Here is a 14,905-nt window from a genome sequence, read left to right as displayed (position 1 = left end):
GAACCTCCGCTTTCCGAATTTGGAGTAACAATCAAAGACTCAAAAGAAACTGTCCGTTTAGTCAAGTACTAACAAGCAGCATTGTCTCTTGTTTTGTGGAACAACATCACTTGATGCAGTGTTTCGATCCATCTGATGGTGTTGCTGGTGTATTTTACCATACTGACTACCTGTTCAAGTGAACAGATAAATCATCTAGAAATTTATCTAAGGCAACTGACTCTTGAGAGAAATAATCATATTCCAAGAGACGCAGTTCAAATATATACGGAAGGTAATAAAAATAAAAATAATTCTAGTGGAATCTACACCAAATCTCAAGATGAAGAGTTAAAAATCTAGAAGAGTAATCCCGAGTTCTGATCTGTTTTTGTTAGAGAGATTATTGCCGTCAATGAAGGACTAGAATTGCTCAATTCATTCACTTATAAAAATAAAATCTGGATTCTGTTAGATAATAGAAGTTCAGCTCAACACTTCACCAACTGGCGTAGTGTGAGATATAATGTGGCAGTGAATACACTCAGAAATCTAAAATCTCTTTCCTTGTGTCATGAGAATCACCTACAATGGATAATCTGATTGCATTCTTATTTGTCTGAGCCTCTCCAGCTAGGGTCTTATTGACAGTCCATTATACGTGTTTGACTTCTTCATGATGGACAATTTCATAGACTTAATATAGCTCTGCTGTGCATTTGGATGTGCAACAATACCAACAACCGAATCGCAACAAAAAATCAAAAGAAAAAACTTGTTGGTGGAGAAACACTTGAGCAGCATTCGGAGAGTACATTTTTAAAATACTATCATTCAGTTTCTAATACTCTAATCAGTGATTTGACTTCTTCTAAAATTTTGGAACCGACAAAAAAAAAAAAAAAAAAAAAAAAAAAGACGCTGTATTTATTTTTTAAAAAATTATTAAAATACAGATTCTTCAGCCTATTACAGAATTTTGAAGTTATGGAATAAAGGTTTGCAGAATCCAACAAAATGTTTTATAAATAGCCATTTTGGGTGAGAAATACTTGTCCAGCGCTCGAGTCTTTCCTTTAAGAACATGTTTTTAAGGATTCATAATTCAGCTTCAATTATCCTGTCGTACGACTTCTATTCTGCATGGATTGCGAAAAAAAAAAAAAAAAGCAAAGAATTCTACTGATGGCATGAAAAATAATTACATGCACAGATTCACTGGAACCATATAGGCTCTTGAAATATTGACTAAGAATATAATGAATCAGAGCAAAAAATTAAAAAAAAAAAAACATTACTAAGTCTTTACTTTACAAAAAAAAAATGTCCAGTATTTTAATCATGAACATTTTGAAGATCAATCATTCAGTTTCTTATATCCTGAGATTTGAGTTGATTTCTTCTTAAATTTTGAAAGCGACATGCTATATTCCAACAGGCGTTGCAGAAAAGCTACTGGAAGGTGCATCGATCTTCTGGAAAATATTTAAAAATACAGATTAAATGGACCCATATAGACGTTGAAATATGGGTTAAGTAAAGGTTCCGAAGAATCGAGGCAAGAAAAGAAAAAAAAAAAAAAAGGCCCTTGATCAGCGTTTGGACCATGTATCGTTTACTTAAATTTTGGAAGTCACATGAAATATTCAAACTTATTGCAAAAAAAAAAAAAAAAAAAACTATTTGAAATAGAATTTATCTGCTGAGCACTGGATCACTGCTTTAACGAATTCCTGAAGGTTAATTAGGCCTCTTTTGAACAAACATCGACTTCATATTGTTGCGTTTTTCATTAATAGTAGTGTAGTATTAATAATAATAATAACTATTATTCATTTAATTAATAGCGTAATCACTTAGGAAAAAAATGTCCTCAATATACATTAAAAGTGATTTGGAATTATGAAATCAATCGAATTTGAGATTTATTATAAGACTGCGCAATAGGATGAAAAATTAAATATATTAAACGATTTATAGACATCCGAAAATACTTCATTTTTGTATTTTCATCTTTAAAATTGTAGTTTGATTCATTGACATCTATAACACGAAAATAAAAATATTTTATTTCCAGTTGGAAAAATGAAATTCGAAAGAATGGATATGAGGTTTTAATATTTCAAGATATAACTGAAAGTAGGATTATAAAGCTCTGAACATTTTAAAAGTATATACGTATAAAAAAAGAAATCCATTGTAATATTTAAAAGAAAATTCTAAGATGTAGTTTAAGTTAAAAATTTTTTGCTTTGTTTTCTTGGTGTTTTTCTTTATTTCTTTCAAATGTTTTGGCTTAAATCTTGAAAAAATTTTTCTCAATAACACTTCTTGTGGATTAAGAAATATCACTTATAATTTAGAGATTTCCAATTAAAAATGAAAAAAAAAACTGTTTTAAAGTAATCCCATATACCATAAAATTTGTAAACACCATAGATAGGTATTCAAGGAATCCGTTAAATAACGCCTGCTCTAATATACAATTCTTCAGCCATATATTATTTTAAGATCAAAGATATTTTTAGATTAGATTAAATGAATTGAAACTTATTTATAACTGATAAAGTTTAATTGAAGGGGCTTCTGAGATAAATCTTCTTGATGGCAAAAATCGGGAGAAAAAGAAAAATCTAAAAAAAAAGTCCTGCATAAATTAGTTTATTCAAGTGATTTAATATTATAATGTATTAATAAATTAAAGTTCTACCACTCCAGAATAATTGTTTTATTGAGCTTGGTTTTGAAAAAAATTTAAAAAATAACACCATTTGTTAGAGTCTCATTCTTTTAAAGATCATTTTCCTTTTTAAATTAAGTGGACACGTTTCGAAAATCTTTTAATGAATTTGTCAAACGAGTGATTGAAAAAGATCGATCGAAGAATATTTGTTTTCTGTCGGAATTTTTTAAAAAGATTTCATACTCTTGAAAAGAAATGTTAACGAAAAGTTTAAAAAAGTTTCGAAGGATAATTGCTTATTAAATTTAAATAAATAAAATAAAACTTTTTGGATTTTGAGTTATTAATCTGAAAATAATATTTTAAAGTAATACGATAAAATTTATAAACACCACTAAAAATTTATTAAAAGATATTTGCATATAAATGAAATAAATTAAATTTATAATTTATATAAATACACACATATGTATATAATAATAACTTTCAAATAAATTCTTTCAAGGAGAAACAAAGAATGTTTCAAACTTATAATATAATATATTTTACAAATTTGTTTTAATAAATTCAAACTTTTATCTCACGCAAAAATTTATAATTAGATGACCTCTTATTGAAATAGTTTTGATTTTATTTGTTTTCATCAATTATATGTTATTTTCATGTATATTTATAAAATTCATATTTGAAAAAGGGGATGAAAAATTTTTAAAAAAATAGAAAATAGAAAAAAAAATTAAAAAAATTGAAAAGAAAAGAATGGATATAAAAAAGAAGAAACAAAAGAAAAAAGTGAAGAAAAGAAAAAGAAAAAATATATAAAAAATACATAAAAAATAAAAAAAAATTGTTAAAAAAATGGAAAAAAATTTAAAATAATGAAAAAAATTAAGAAAAAAGGAAGAAAAATCCCCATGAATTGTGCATGCTGTATATTATATAGAGTAACAATTTTATATATTATTGTTTATCAGCCGACGAAGCAAAGTTTTTGTAATTTTTCTATTGCCATATAAAATGTGAAATGTTATACATGATATATATATTTAGTCATCGTGTAATTGTCAAAAATCTTGACAACTGAATGTTTCAAACATAGAAAATAATATATTTAACAAATTTGTTTTAAAAAATTGAAACTATTTTGTCACGCAGAAAATTTATAATTAGATGATTTGTTGTTCAAGTAGTTTGTGATTTTATTTGTTTTCATCAAATGTTTGTTATTTCCATGTTTTTTCATTAAATTTATATTTGTAAAAGGGGATTAAAAAATAGAAAATAGGAAAACAATGATGAAAAAATATATAATAAAATATAAAAAAGAAAGAAAAATTAGAAAAGAAAAAACATAGATAGAAAAAAAAGAAAAGAAAAGAAAATGAAAGAAAAATATGAAAAAAATAAGAAAATATAGAAAATTACAAAAAATAAAATATAAAAAAAATGTTAAAAAAAGAAAAAAAATTAAATAAAAAAAAAATTAAGTAAAAAATCCTCTTTAATTGTGCTTGCTGTATATTATATAGAATTACAATTTTATATATAATTGTTTATCAGCTGTCCAAGAAAAGTTTTGTAATATTTCTTTCGTTATATAAATGTGTAATTTATACACTATATTCACTCTATATATATATATATATATATATATATATATAGTCATCATGTAATTTTCAAACATCTTGACAACTGTAACGTCAATGTCCACGTTGTATGAAATTATAAGAAATTTTATTTTTCTCCCTGAATTTTTAATTTAAAAAATTGTTTCTCTTATTCTATTTGAAAATAATATCTTTTTATATATTTTTTTTCATTTTAATTAATTATTATTGTAAGGCTACAAGATTATAAATACTTTTTAAAATAATAGGTTAATATTTAAATTCGTTAAGTTCCTAATTATGATTAGAATTTTAAAAGGGAATATCTTTAAACTATAAGAAATTATTTGAGCAACCTGGTATTCTTAAGTGTATTGATGTTTTGCTTCATTATAAATTTTTATTATATAGTTTCTCATTAAAATACAAATTATAAGTAAAGGAATTATTTTATGCACTGCAATAATGAAATTCACTATTAATTATCACAGTTCTGTAAACGCACATCTTGGGTATGCTTTCAGATAGTATTTACTTATAACTGTAATAAATACGTAAATTATTTTTAAAATTTTTTTGCCTTTAGGTATTTTGGATTAATTTGTTGTTGGCGTAAACTGAAATCTACAGAGATTTGAAACTTGTCTGAAATCTAAATAATCTTTCTTTCTAAATTGTAATATGGTTCATACGTTTCAATAAAAATTTTTGACATCTTTGAGAGACTATCAGCTAATTTCAAAAATCTTCTTGAAAACGGATTTATAAGATTAACTCCAAACTCTGTTCACTACAAAATTTTGTAGATAATAAATGAAATTATTATTGCAATAGAGCATTTTCGTTCAATTATTAAGACTGAGACAATGTGAAAATTTTTTCCTTTTATGAGCTTTAGGTATTGTTTCTGAATGTGAAAACTTTCCTAGTGCCACTATAGTGTAGTAAATGGTTGTAAATATTTACGCATTTGCATTGAATGGATAAAATGCATACAAAGTAACTTGGAAACATCTCTAAAGTAGCCGGGCACATCGGTAGTCTCCACAAAAAATATTCACTCTATTTCGATAAAGATAAGCGATTAAGAAATGAGAGATGAATGCACGCGTATTGTTTTAATTAGGTATGTGTAAATTCTCACTTAAGAGCGAAATAAAGTGCGTTAGATTTCTTAATTGAATCTTTTCTTTTTCCATCTAAAGGGACCCTTGTCAGAATATCCAATAAGGCACGAAGAATAGCTCCACCATTCATATTGTTTTATGAAGCTATAGCGTTCCGGACTTTTAATCATTAAACTGATCATAAATGAACTAAATATTTTTTCTGTAATTCGTCAGAAAGAATTATCTATGAAATTGTTTTTTTAATTTATAAATACCTGTCATCAAATAATGCAATGGAAATTTGGTCCAGGTGTAGATTAGATGTAACAAATAAGAAAGTTTAACAATTATTTCTTTCATGTTATTTGATTATTAAAATTTGCTAACGTTTTGCCTTTATAATTGAAATGTCTGATTTTAGTATTTCTAAAGAATTTAACTAGTCATGAGTATTAAAGTTTACTTGATAGTCAATTTGATTAAACTGAAATAGTTGTTCTTAATTGCAGAAATATTTCACGATTATTTCTTGATTCAATCAGAATTAATTTGCATTCAGTTTTTTTAAGTGATTTAGTGGCCGGTGATTTAAGTTTTCTGCTATATAATTTTTGTTACAAAAAAAGAAAAAAATAGAAAAAGAATTTTTTTTTCACATTTATTTAAAAAAAATTTGTGTCTTCGACATTAAAAATAAAAATATAGTTTCTATATGTGATCAAGGAATGCATAAAAAACAGGTAGGAAAGGGAACGTTTTCGATATACAATAGAAAGCCAATCCAGTTCAGAGGACCTACGTTAGTAAGATTTTCGAATGATACATGTTTTTCAATATATTTATCACTCTGGTTTGATGTGTTTCTTTCTCTTTAACTTTAATGTTGTGATGTTGAGCAGTGTAGTCTTTTGAATCTAAATGTATGTGTTTAATGTGTCTGCAGCATATTCTTCATATGATATATGTAGGATATGGTTAGATTCTACAGTGGTTTAAAGGTATTTGTCAAGATACCTGAGTTACAACCAGCTGTATCTTGTCATATTCAGAAAATTAATTTTTCTGTTCAAGATATTTGCATTTCTATCTCGTAAGCTGGGACATTATTAATGGCGCTTTATTGCTTGCGTTTCTACTTGTGAGAGTTCATTTTTTCTAAGTTTCAATTACATTCATAAGTCAAGGAAATATTAACCTGAGAAAGAAATACATTCCCCGTATTACCCTACATCTGCAAATTGTATCTTATGAGGTTGTTGCCTTAGAAAATAACATTTTTGATGAAATTTAGGTTGTCAAATTCAAAAGAAACTGTGTGGTTAAAATTCGAGGTATGCTTCCTTTTTCGGACTGTTGTAGAGAAAGATTTCTATGTATGAATGTAGAACGAAACCAATAATTCTGACGTACGTGATGTCTTTTTGGCCTTGAAAAAGAGATGTAGGAACGTTGTATGACTGCTGGTGTTAATTTTTTTGGAAATGAAGATAAGAAATTTCTGTTGCTAAGAGTGGAACATTGAAATTTGTCAAGTTGTTAGAGTAGACCAAAACTGTTACTTCCAAGCAGGATTATTCTTTCGGCCAAAAAATGAATGCAGAATCGGAATTCACTTAATTCTATTTTGTAATATAAATTGTTTCCTGATATTTTAGTCACTTTTTTTAAAAAGAGTTTGAAGCTTTTGCGTTTATTATGAGAAGGATCCAGTTTATCTTGTGGTTTATGTTGCTTAAATGTGTCAAGTATTTTGTTGGACAGATTATTATATTTACTTATTGGGTACGAAAAATTAACGAATAATAATATTGCTAGATTTTTCAGTCGGCTCATTTTGACTATAATTTTCCACTTTTGAAATAAAAAAAAATGATAAAATAAAAAAAAATCCTCTTCAAGAATAAAAATCATCAGAATATTCAAAAATCAAACTAACGTAATAAATGGAAGCCTTCTTAGTGTAAAAAAAAAAAAAAAAAAAATTATAATGGTCTACATATCCCATTGGCCTCAGCATTGCAGGGACAAATACAGATCCAATGGACCTTTATGTATTTTTGAAACTTGGCAATGTAAAGGGTCTGGAAAATTACAGCAAGAAGTTAAAAAAGCTCTATCTTGGCGAAGAAAAATACTCGATCGTTCCAACCATTGTAAGGATATATTGTGACGATTCTGTGTTTCAATTTCGAATTTCCTATTGTGTGACTTGTTTTCTGCTTCAATTTGAAATGCACGTAAAGAATGCAAATATTCGTGCCAAAGAAAAAAATATATATCGTATACTAGAAAAAATTATTCCACCAGAAGCTGACTCATGCGATGGATTCATATAGGCTTTTAAAATCTGGAGTAAAAAAATTGTAAAAACAAACATTGCAAAAAAAAAAAAAAAAAAAAAAAAAAATTCGTTCCAGGAAGCAACTGGGCGATTGTTCCAACCTGTAAAATATCTGTATTTTGATGAGTTTTTTAATGATTTTTGAACTCCTGGAACGTAAGATATGCAAATATAAATAGTAAAAAAAATAATATTCGTATTATACTCGCAATAGACTCAGCATTGATCGCCTGGGTACTGATAACAAATACATATTTAACGTATTCATTCAGAGCTCTTAAAATCTGGATTAAGTGAGTTGTCCGAGAATAATTGCAATAAAAAATCCTTAACGGATAAAAGTATAGGATTGTTGGAACTATTGCAAAAACTATGATGTGCATTAAAATCCTTCAGTTTGGAATATACTGTTTTATACTCACAATTCTGAATGATTTTTGAGTTTGTCTTACCGACTGCAAGTAATCACTGTAAAAATAAATAAATAAAAAAACCACTTTTGCTACCGGATGCAATATTTATCGTTTGAGAAGTACTTGCAAATACAAATTTCACACACCCATGCAGAATTTTAAAATCTGCAGGAAATAAAAAATCGATAAAGAAATCGGAATCGGGAAAGAAAAAAAAAACTTCGTGCGGAAGGCGATTGCTTCAACCATTGCGAGGTATAATAGTGACGATTAACTGATCCGTGACAGATACTTGAATGGCCCGTCATGCTAAAACGTTCGTGTCCCAAGCTATTGCAAATAGAGGAGCACTATAAGTGACCATTGAATTCGAGAAAGTGACTGCAGCATAACGGTGTTTGGCTGTAAATCATTTGTTTCTTTCTTGAAGATTATAATTGCCTTCTTGGTAGATGAGCCCTTAGTAAATCAGTTTGTTTGAATGGGGCAGTTTGTTTTCATGTGATGTCTGAGGATGTGGATGCTGGAAATGTGTTCGATGAAAAAGTTTAAGGATGTGTAAAGCTTGGGTAAGCCATATAGGATTGCCAGAAAAGATCTGGGATGAACGAGTCAGTTAATTTTCACGAGGTGTTGGAGGATGTAGATGTTGCAAAGGTTTTTGAGAAATAAGTTTAGGGATGTGTAAGGCCTCGGTTATTGACATATAGGATTGGTTGAAAAGATCTCAGATGATTGGTCAGTTTGCTTTCGTGTAATGTTGGGGGATGTTGGAGATGTGTTCGATGGATAAGTTTAAGAATGTCTAAGGCTTTGATTATTGTCATGTAGGATTGCCTGAAAAAATCTGGGATGAATGGCTGTGCTTGTTTTCATGTGGTGCTGGAGATGTTGATGTTGGACAGGATTTTCAAGAATAACTGTTAGGATGTATAAAGATTCTATTATTACCATGTAGGTTTTGTTGAAAAGATCTATAATGAATGGGTCACTTTGTTTTTGAATAATCTTGAAGGATGTGGATGTTGGCGATGTGTTCGATGAATAAGTTTAAGGATGTGTAAGGCTTCGATTATTGTCATGAAGGATTGCCTGAAAAGATCAGGGATGAATGGGTCAGTTCATTTTCTTGTGGTGTTGGAGGATGTGGATGTTATTCAGGATTTTGAGGAATAAGTTTAAGGATGTGTAAGGCTTCGGTTACTGACATATAGGATTGGCTGCAAATATCTGGGATGAATGAGTGAGTTTGTTTTCGTATGATGTTGGACAAGATTTAGAGGAATAGGTATAAGAATGTTTTAGGCGTCGGTTATTGACATATAGAATTGACTGAAATGGATCTAGGATAAATGGATCAGTTTGTTTTCCTGTGATGTTGGAATATGTGTATGTTGGACAGGATTTTGAGGAATATGTTTAAGGATGAGTAAGGCTTCGATTATTGCGATGTAGGATTGGTTGAAAGGATCTGGGATAAAGGGGACTGTTTATTTTCATGTAGTATTGGAGGATGTGGAAATTGGGCAGGATTTTCACGAATAAGTTTAAAGATGTGTAAGGCTTCAGTTATTGACATAGAGGATTGGCTGCAAATATCTGGGATGAATGAATCAGTTTGTATTCAAATGATGTTGGATAAGATTCGGAGGAATAAGTATAAGGATGTTTTATGCTTTGATTATTGACATATAGGATTGGCTGAAAAAATCCTGGGATATATGTGTCTGTCAATTTTCATGAGATGTTGGTGGATTTATATGTTGGAGATGACTTAGAGGAAAGCATTTAAGGATATATAAGGCTTTCCCTCTTGACATATAGAAATGACTGAAAAGATCCTAGGATGAATGGGTCGGTTTGTTTTCCTACAATGTTAGAGGATGTGGATGTTGGTGATGCGCTGGAGGAATAATTGTATGGAAGGGTAAGAGTTTTTTCTTATACCATGTAGAATTAGCCGAAAGATCTTGAGGGTGGGTGGCAGTAATTTGAAATCAAGAACATTTTGTTTTCACAGTAATACTTTCATTAAAATTTATTTCTTCAACGAAAGTGCTTAGTAATTTTTTTTTTTTTTCATTTTTTCGACTTGCGATTTCTGCATCACTTTCAATACTATAGAATTCTTTTATTCAGTATTTAAAATTTTTTGTTCTCAAGGGGATATCGCAAGAGCTTTCAGAATTTTGATATTATAAGTTTCTTTAATACTTCAAAATTTTTTGATTGGATCTGATTTGTGGTTTCTGTTTATTCGTTCTGTATGGAAATAGCTGTTATCATTTAGTAAGGAAATGATTGGCTTAGAATGTGTTGTTATAAGCAGTTTGATGAGAAAGTAGTTCTTTGACATTAGTTTTGATGTAATGTGACCTTAGAGAGATGAATCTTCCAGGACAATCCAATTTTAACCTATGGAACTGAAGTTAATTATGAGATGTAATTTCAATATTTGTGCGAAAATTCAGTCTTAAAATCAGAAATTTTTTATCATTATACAAACTTTAATTATACTAGAGTATATATGTTTAATTTTAAATTTTAAAAAATTCAATACCTTAAACATTGTTTTTTAATATCTTTAATTTTTTTCTTGAGAATTTTTGAACTGTGACAAAATGAAAGTTATTAAAATATATTTTTTGTCCCTCTAAAATGATAGGTTCATAACAATTTAAAAGTTCCACTCTCGATAAGAACTAAAACATTTTTTCCCGTTATAGATTAAAGTGGAGTTCTGAATTGAAATATTTTGTTGTTGCTTATCATAATATTTTTGGTATTATATAAATTTCACTGCGTCATATTTAAATCTGTGAGAATCAATATTTGAAATTAAAATATTTTAGGATTGGAACATCAAGAGAAATGTAAAGTTCGACTGTTCTATTTGTATGTTCAAAATATCTATAAGAATTTCAACAAATAAATGGAACTTTTAGAATAGATATAGAAATTCTAGTATGATTTATTGTCACTTTTAATATCAATGTTATTAGAACAAAATATTCAACAAGAAATTTTTAATAGAATCCTACGGCAATATAATTGACTTCGAATAAATTTATTTATTAAAAAAATTATCTCATATCAATGCAAATTATCTTTATATTTTAACAAAATTCTAAATCAATGCAAGATGAATAGTGAAAATGAATGGCATTTAAATTCTTAAAATTATCTTAATCCTCCTTTATTATTCAGGTTAATTCAGATCTTTCGTTTGCAAAATACACTTGAAAGAATAGGTCACAATTTAATATTTTAAATGGTACTGAATTTCTTCTTTGTTAAAACCACGTTGTCATTTATTGTTCAAGTATTAAAAAAATAACGAATCATTAACTTTATTGTGTATTTGGTAGAATTTTGTTTACTGATGTTTCAGCGAGCCCAACAAGTTGATAATTTTAACAAAATAAGTATTGACTGTGAAATTAAAACCAATTTCTTATCCATGTTTGATAAAAAAAAACACACACACACAACTAACATCCAGGAAGTAATTTAAGAATTTAAGCTCTATTACACTCGAAAAATGCTTCGCAAATTAAGAACATTTCCTTTAACTTACAAAATCATTACAAAATGTAAGTGGTCACAGAATAATATTGACATCTATCATTTTTGTTCTTTGCCTCTAAAATTTAATTTTATTAAAAAGCATATATTTTTACCTCAACTGAAATTATTTGAGAAATGGAAATTAAAACTGAAAGGATCAATCTTTGAATTACTTAAGGGAAGATTTCAAAAAATTAGTGTTACTAAATTTACTTTATGTATACAATTTGAGCCATTTTTTTCTATTACAAAAGGGCGAATTCAGAATTTATTTATAGCGACCTGCAAGACAGAGTTTAGGAAATTTCACCTTATCAAGGGGTTTATCAATTAACTTCGAAACATAAAATAATTTATTGCCGTTGGTTTTTAGAATATTTCAGTCAAAAGATTTCCCGTGTTATAGATGAGTGAATGATACCCATATGTTTTAAATTATAAAAAAGGCTCCTTTTTCTTTTAAAACTAAATAGCAAAAAATACTCATCAAAGAAATGTTTGCTTATTAAATTTGCGATGCAGCTTAGGACGTACTTTTTTTTTTATTGGAAATTGCATCGTTTCGAAGTCTTTGTGGAATATTCGGACCAAATGACTATGAGCTCAAGCGTATGACATTTTATTTTCTGTGTAATAACTAACTTCTATAGATTTAAAAATTCGAGAACAAATTCCTCGTCTTCTAGATTCTGACTGAAATTTCTTTTTAATTAAATAAATCTTATAATTATTTTCATGAGACCAATGCGTTCTTAGTAATATTTGACACTATAAGGAATGCTTAATCTAATGCATTTCGAACAATAAGAGACAACTTCCATGTCTTAAAAAATCACAAATTTTTACCGTGTTCAAATGAGCTGGGAATTGAAGGTATGATTTTGTTCTTTATTAACACAAAATTAATGATAATTCAGTGCCGTAACTTTACCTTTTTAGCATTGATTTCTTAAATGCATTATCGGATCTAGATTCTGAACTAACTACAAGTATGTTATATGTAAGTTAAAATTGGAAGAATGCTATTATTAAATGTCATTGTCCAATCTCTTCATTTGCTCATGCATTCCATTTCAATCGACTCTTCACAAAAAATGAATTATAAGAGAGTGAAAATTTACTTCCCTCGAAATTTGTAATAATCATTCGAAAAGAACTTTCATTGTTTAAGGAAACTTTATAGATTAATAAAGTATACTTCTCTCATTTAATAAATAAAGAATTCAGTACCAATGAAAACTTCTTACAGATTTTTGCACGAAATATTGTCGTATCCATTGCACCTGCATCGTTCAATAACGCTAGATTTGTCCCAATAACTGTCTGTTTGGTGATTGAAATTTCACAATATCTCATTTATCGCATGCTTCTTGCACTTACAGCAGCATTTAGATTTTGATTTTTGTCGAATTATATATATAGTAAATTGATCCAATTTCTCAGAAAATTTAGTAACAGATGTAGATGAGCAATTTATAAAGTAAAATGGAAATTCTGCACTCGTAATTTGAAAGTTTCTTAGAAATCTTAATATACACTGAGGAAAGTGAAAGATTAAATTTAAAACAAAATCATTTAAACTTGATCTTATACTAAATAAACATTTCGAACTGATAAGACTATGTAAAATTCGATGCATGATCATGTGACTTGAAATGATACAGACTTTATGCTGTTATGCATGGCAATGAAACGTAATGCTGAATTAATTATGATTGTAGATGCGTTAAAAATAATATTTACCGGTTCATTTAGCAAACAATGTCAGCATATATCAGATGAAAGCTCTTACAATTGAAGAAATAATTTTTGTAATTTGGTTTCATGCGGGTGAAAAATAATATGCGAAAGCATAACGTGGTACTAATTTTTTACAAAAATATTTTTTATGCTTTAGTTTTTGTATATCACAGTTTTCTTGAACAATGTACTCATTTCAACTGGTTTTTAAATGGATCTTTAAAAGAAGTGACAAAAGCTTCCATACATAATCTATTAAGATTAGTTTACTGTTTCAGGTTATAGTATTAATATGCCAAGTATTCATTTCGCATAGAGATTGGGTTCATTGGGAACATTTATAAATATCGTGCGCCTTTCCAACCCATTAGGATTAAATAATAATTCAAAAAAAATATGGCAAAAATATTTTTTTGAAATCTAATGACAGAATACAAATGATACCTATATTTGTAAACCTGTAAAATGCCACAAAATTTCATTGACAGTGTTTTCAAAATAATTATAAATGGAAATAATACAAAGAGAAAAATTTGAAACGCTATGAATTTCGACCTTAACCGAATAATCAGTAGTTCTTAAAAAATGTGCGCAACAAGGAGAAACTAACTACTGAGAAATTTATAATTTAATAGCTGCAGAGTTATTTCAATTATATGGAACTTGAAAGAATCGGTTTGAAAATTGTGTTATTGCTTAGAACATCAATTTTTACGAATCATTTTTAGTATGCATAAATAAGGCTTAATTTTGTCAAATATCACTTCATATTAAACATTATTATTTTATTTATTTCTACATTTTCTAAAGATAAAAGTTTGCTTATCTGTGGGTGTATTGACGCTCAAGAAACAAAACTATTCGACTTTGAACTTTACAACTGACATATATAATCTATGGATGGAGGGAATGTGCACATCGGAGGACTTTTTTAAAAATGAAATTATTATTTAAATGAATGAAAAATTAAACGAAATTTTAGTGTCTTGATGGTATAACTTTCAAAACTATTACAGCGAAAAAATGATTGCTTTATCATCATAAAATTGAAAAAATATATATATAATTTTTTTATAGTCCGTATTATTTTGGCTTCGGAAGAAACATATCAATCCTCAGCTTATACGCATCCGGAAACGTAATGTAATAAATTTGTAATAATTTTTTTCGATCCGCCTTTGTTTTAAAAAATATTGCATGTCACACAGAATTGAATTAAAACAAAAGTGAAATTAACTGAAAGCGTAACATTAATCGACTGCATTGAAACTCTTAGTTAGCTCTGTATTATGTAAACAAATGCCGCCTACAATTAATAGATTCGAATTAAAGTAAAGATATCATAATTAAATCTCCTATTTTGAATCAGCATTTCAAACTAACTTACATGACTAATATAAAGCTATTTTGCACACTTTTCCATCGACTCATATGATAATCGTTGAATGCCTTCAGCATTACCTGGT

This window comes from Argiope bruennichi, chromosome 7, assembly GCF_947563725.1.
Source record: "Argiope bruennichi chromosome 7, qqArgBrue1.1, whole genome shotgun sequence".
In the NCBI taxonomy this organism is placed as follows: domain Eukaryota; kingdom Metazoa; phylum Arthropoda; class Arachnida; order Araneae; family Araneidae; genus Argiope; species Argiope bruennichi.
Note: the sequence above shows the minus strand (reverse complement) of the source record.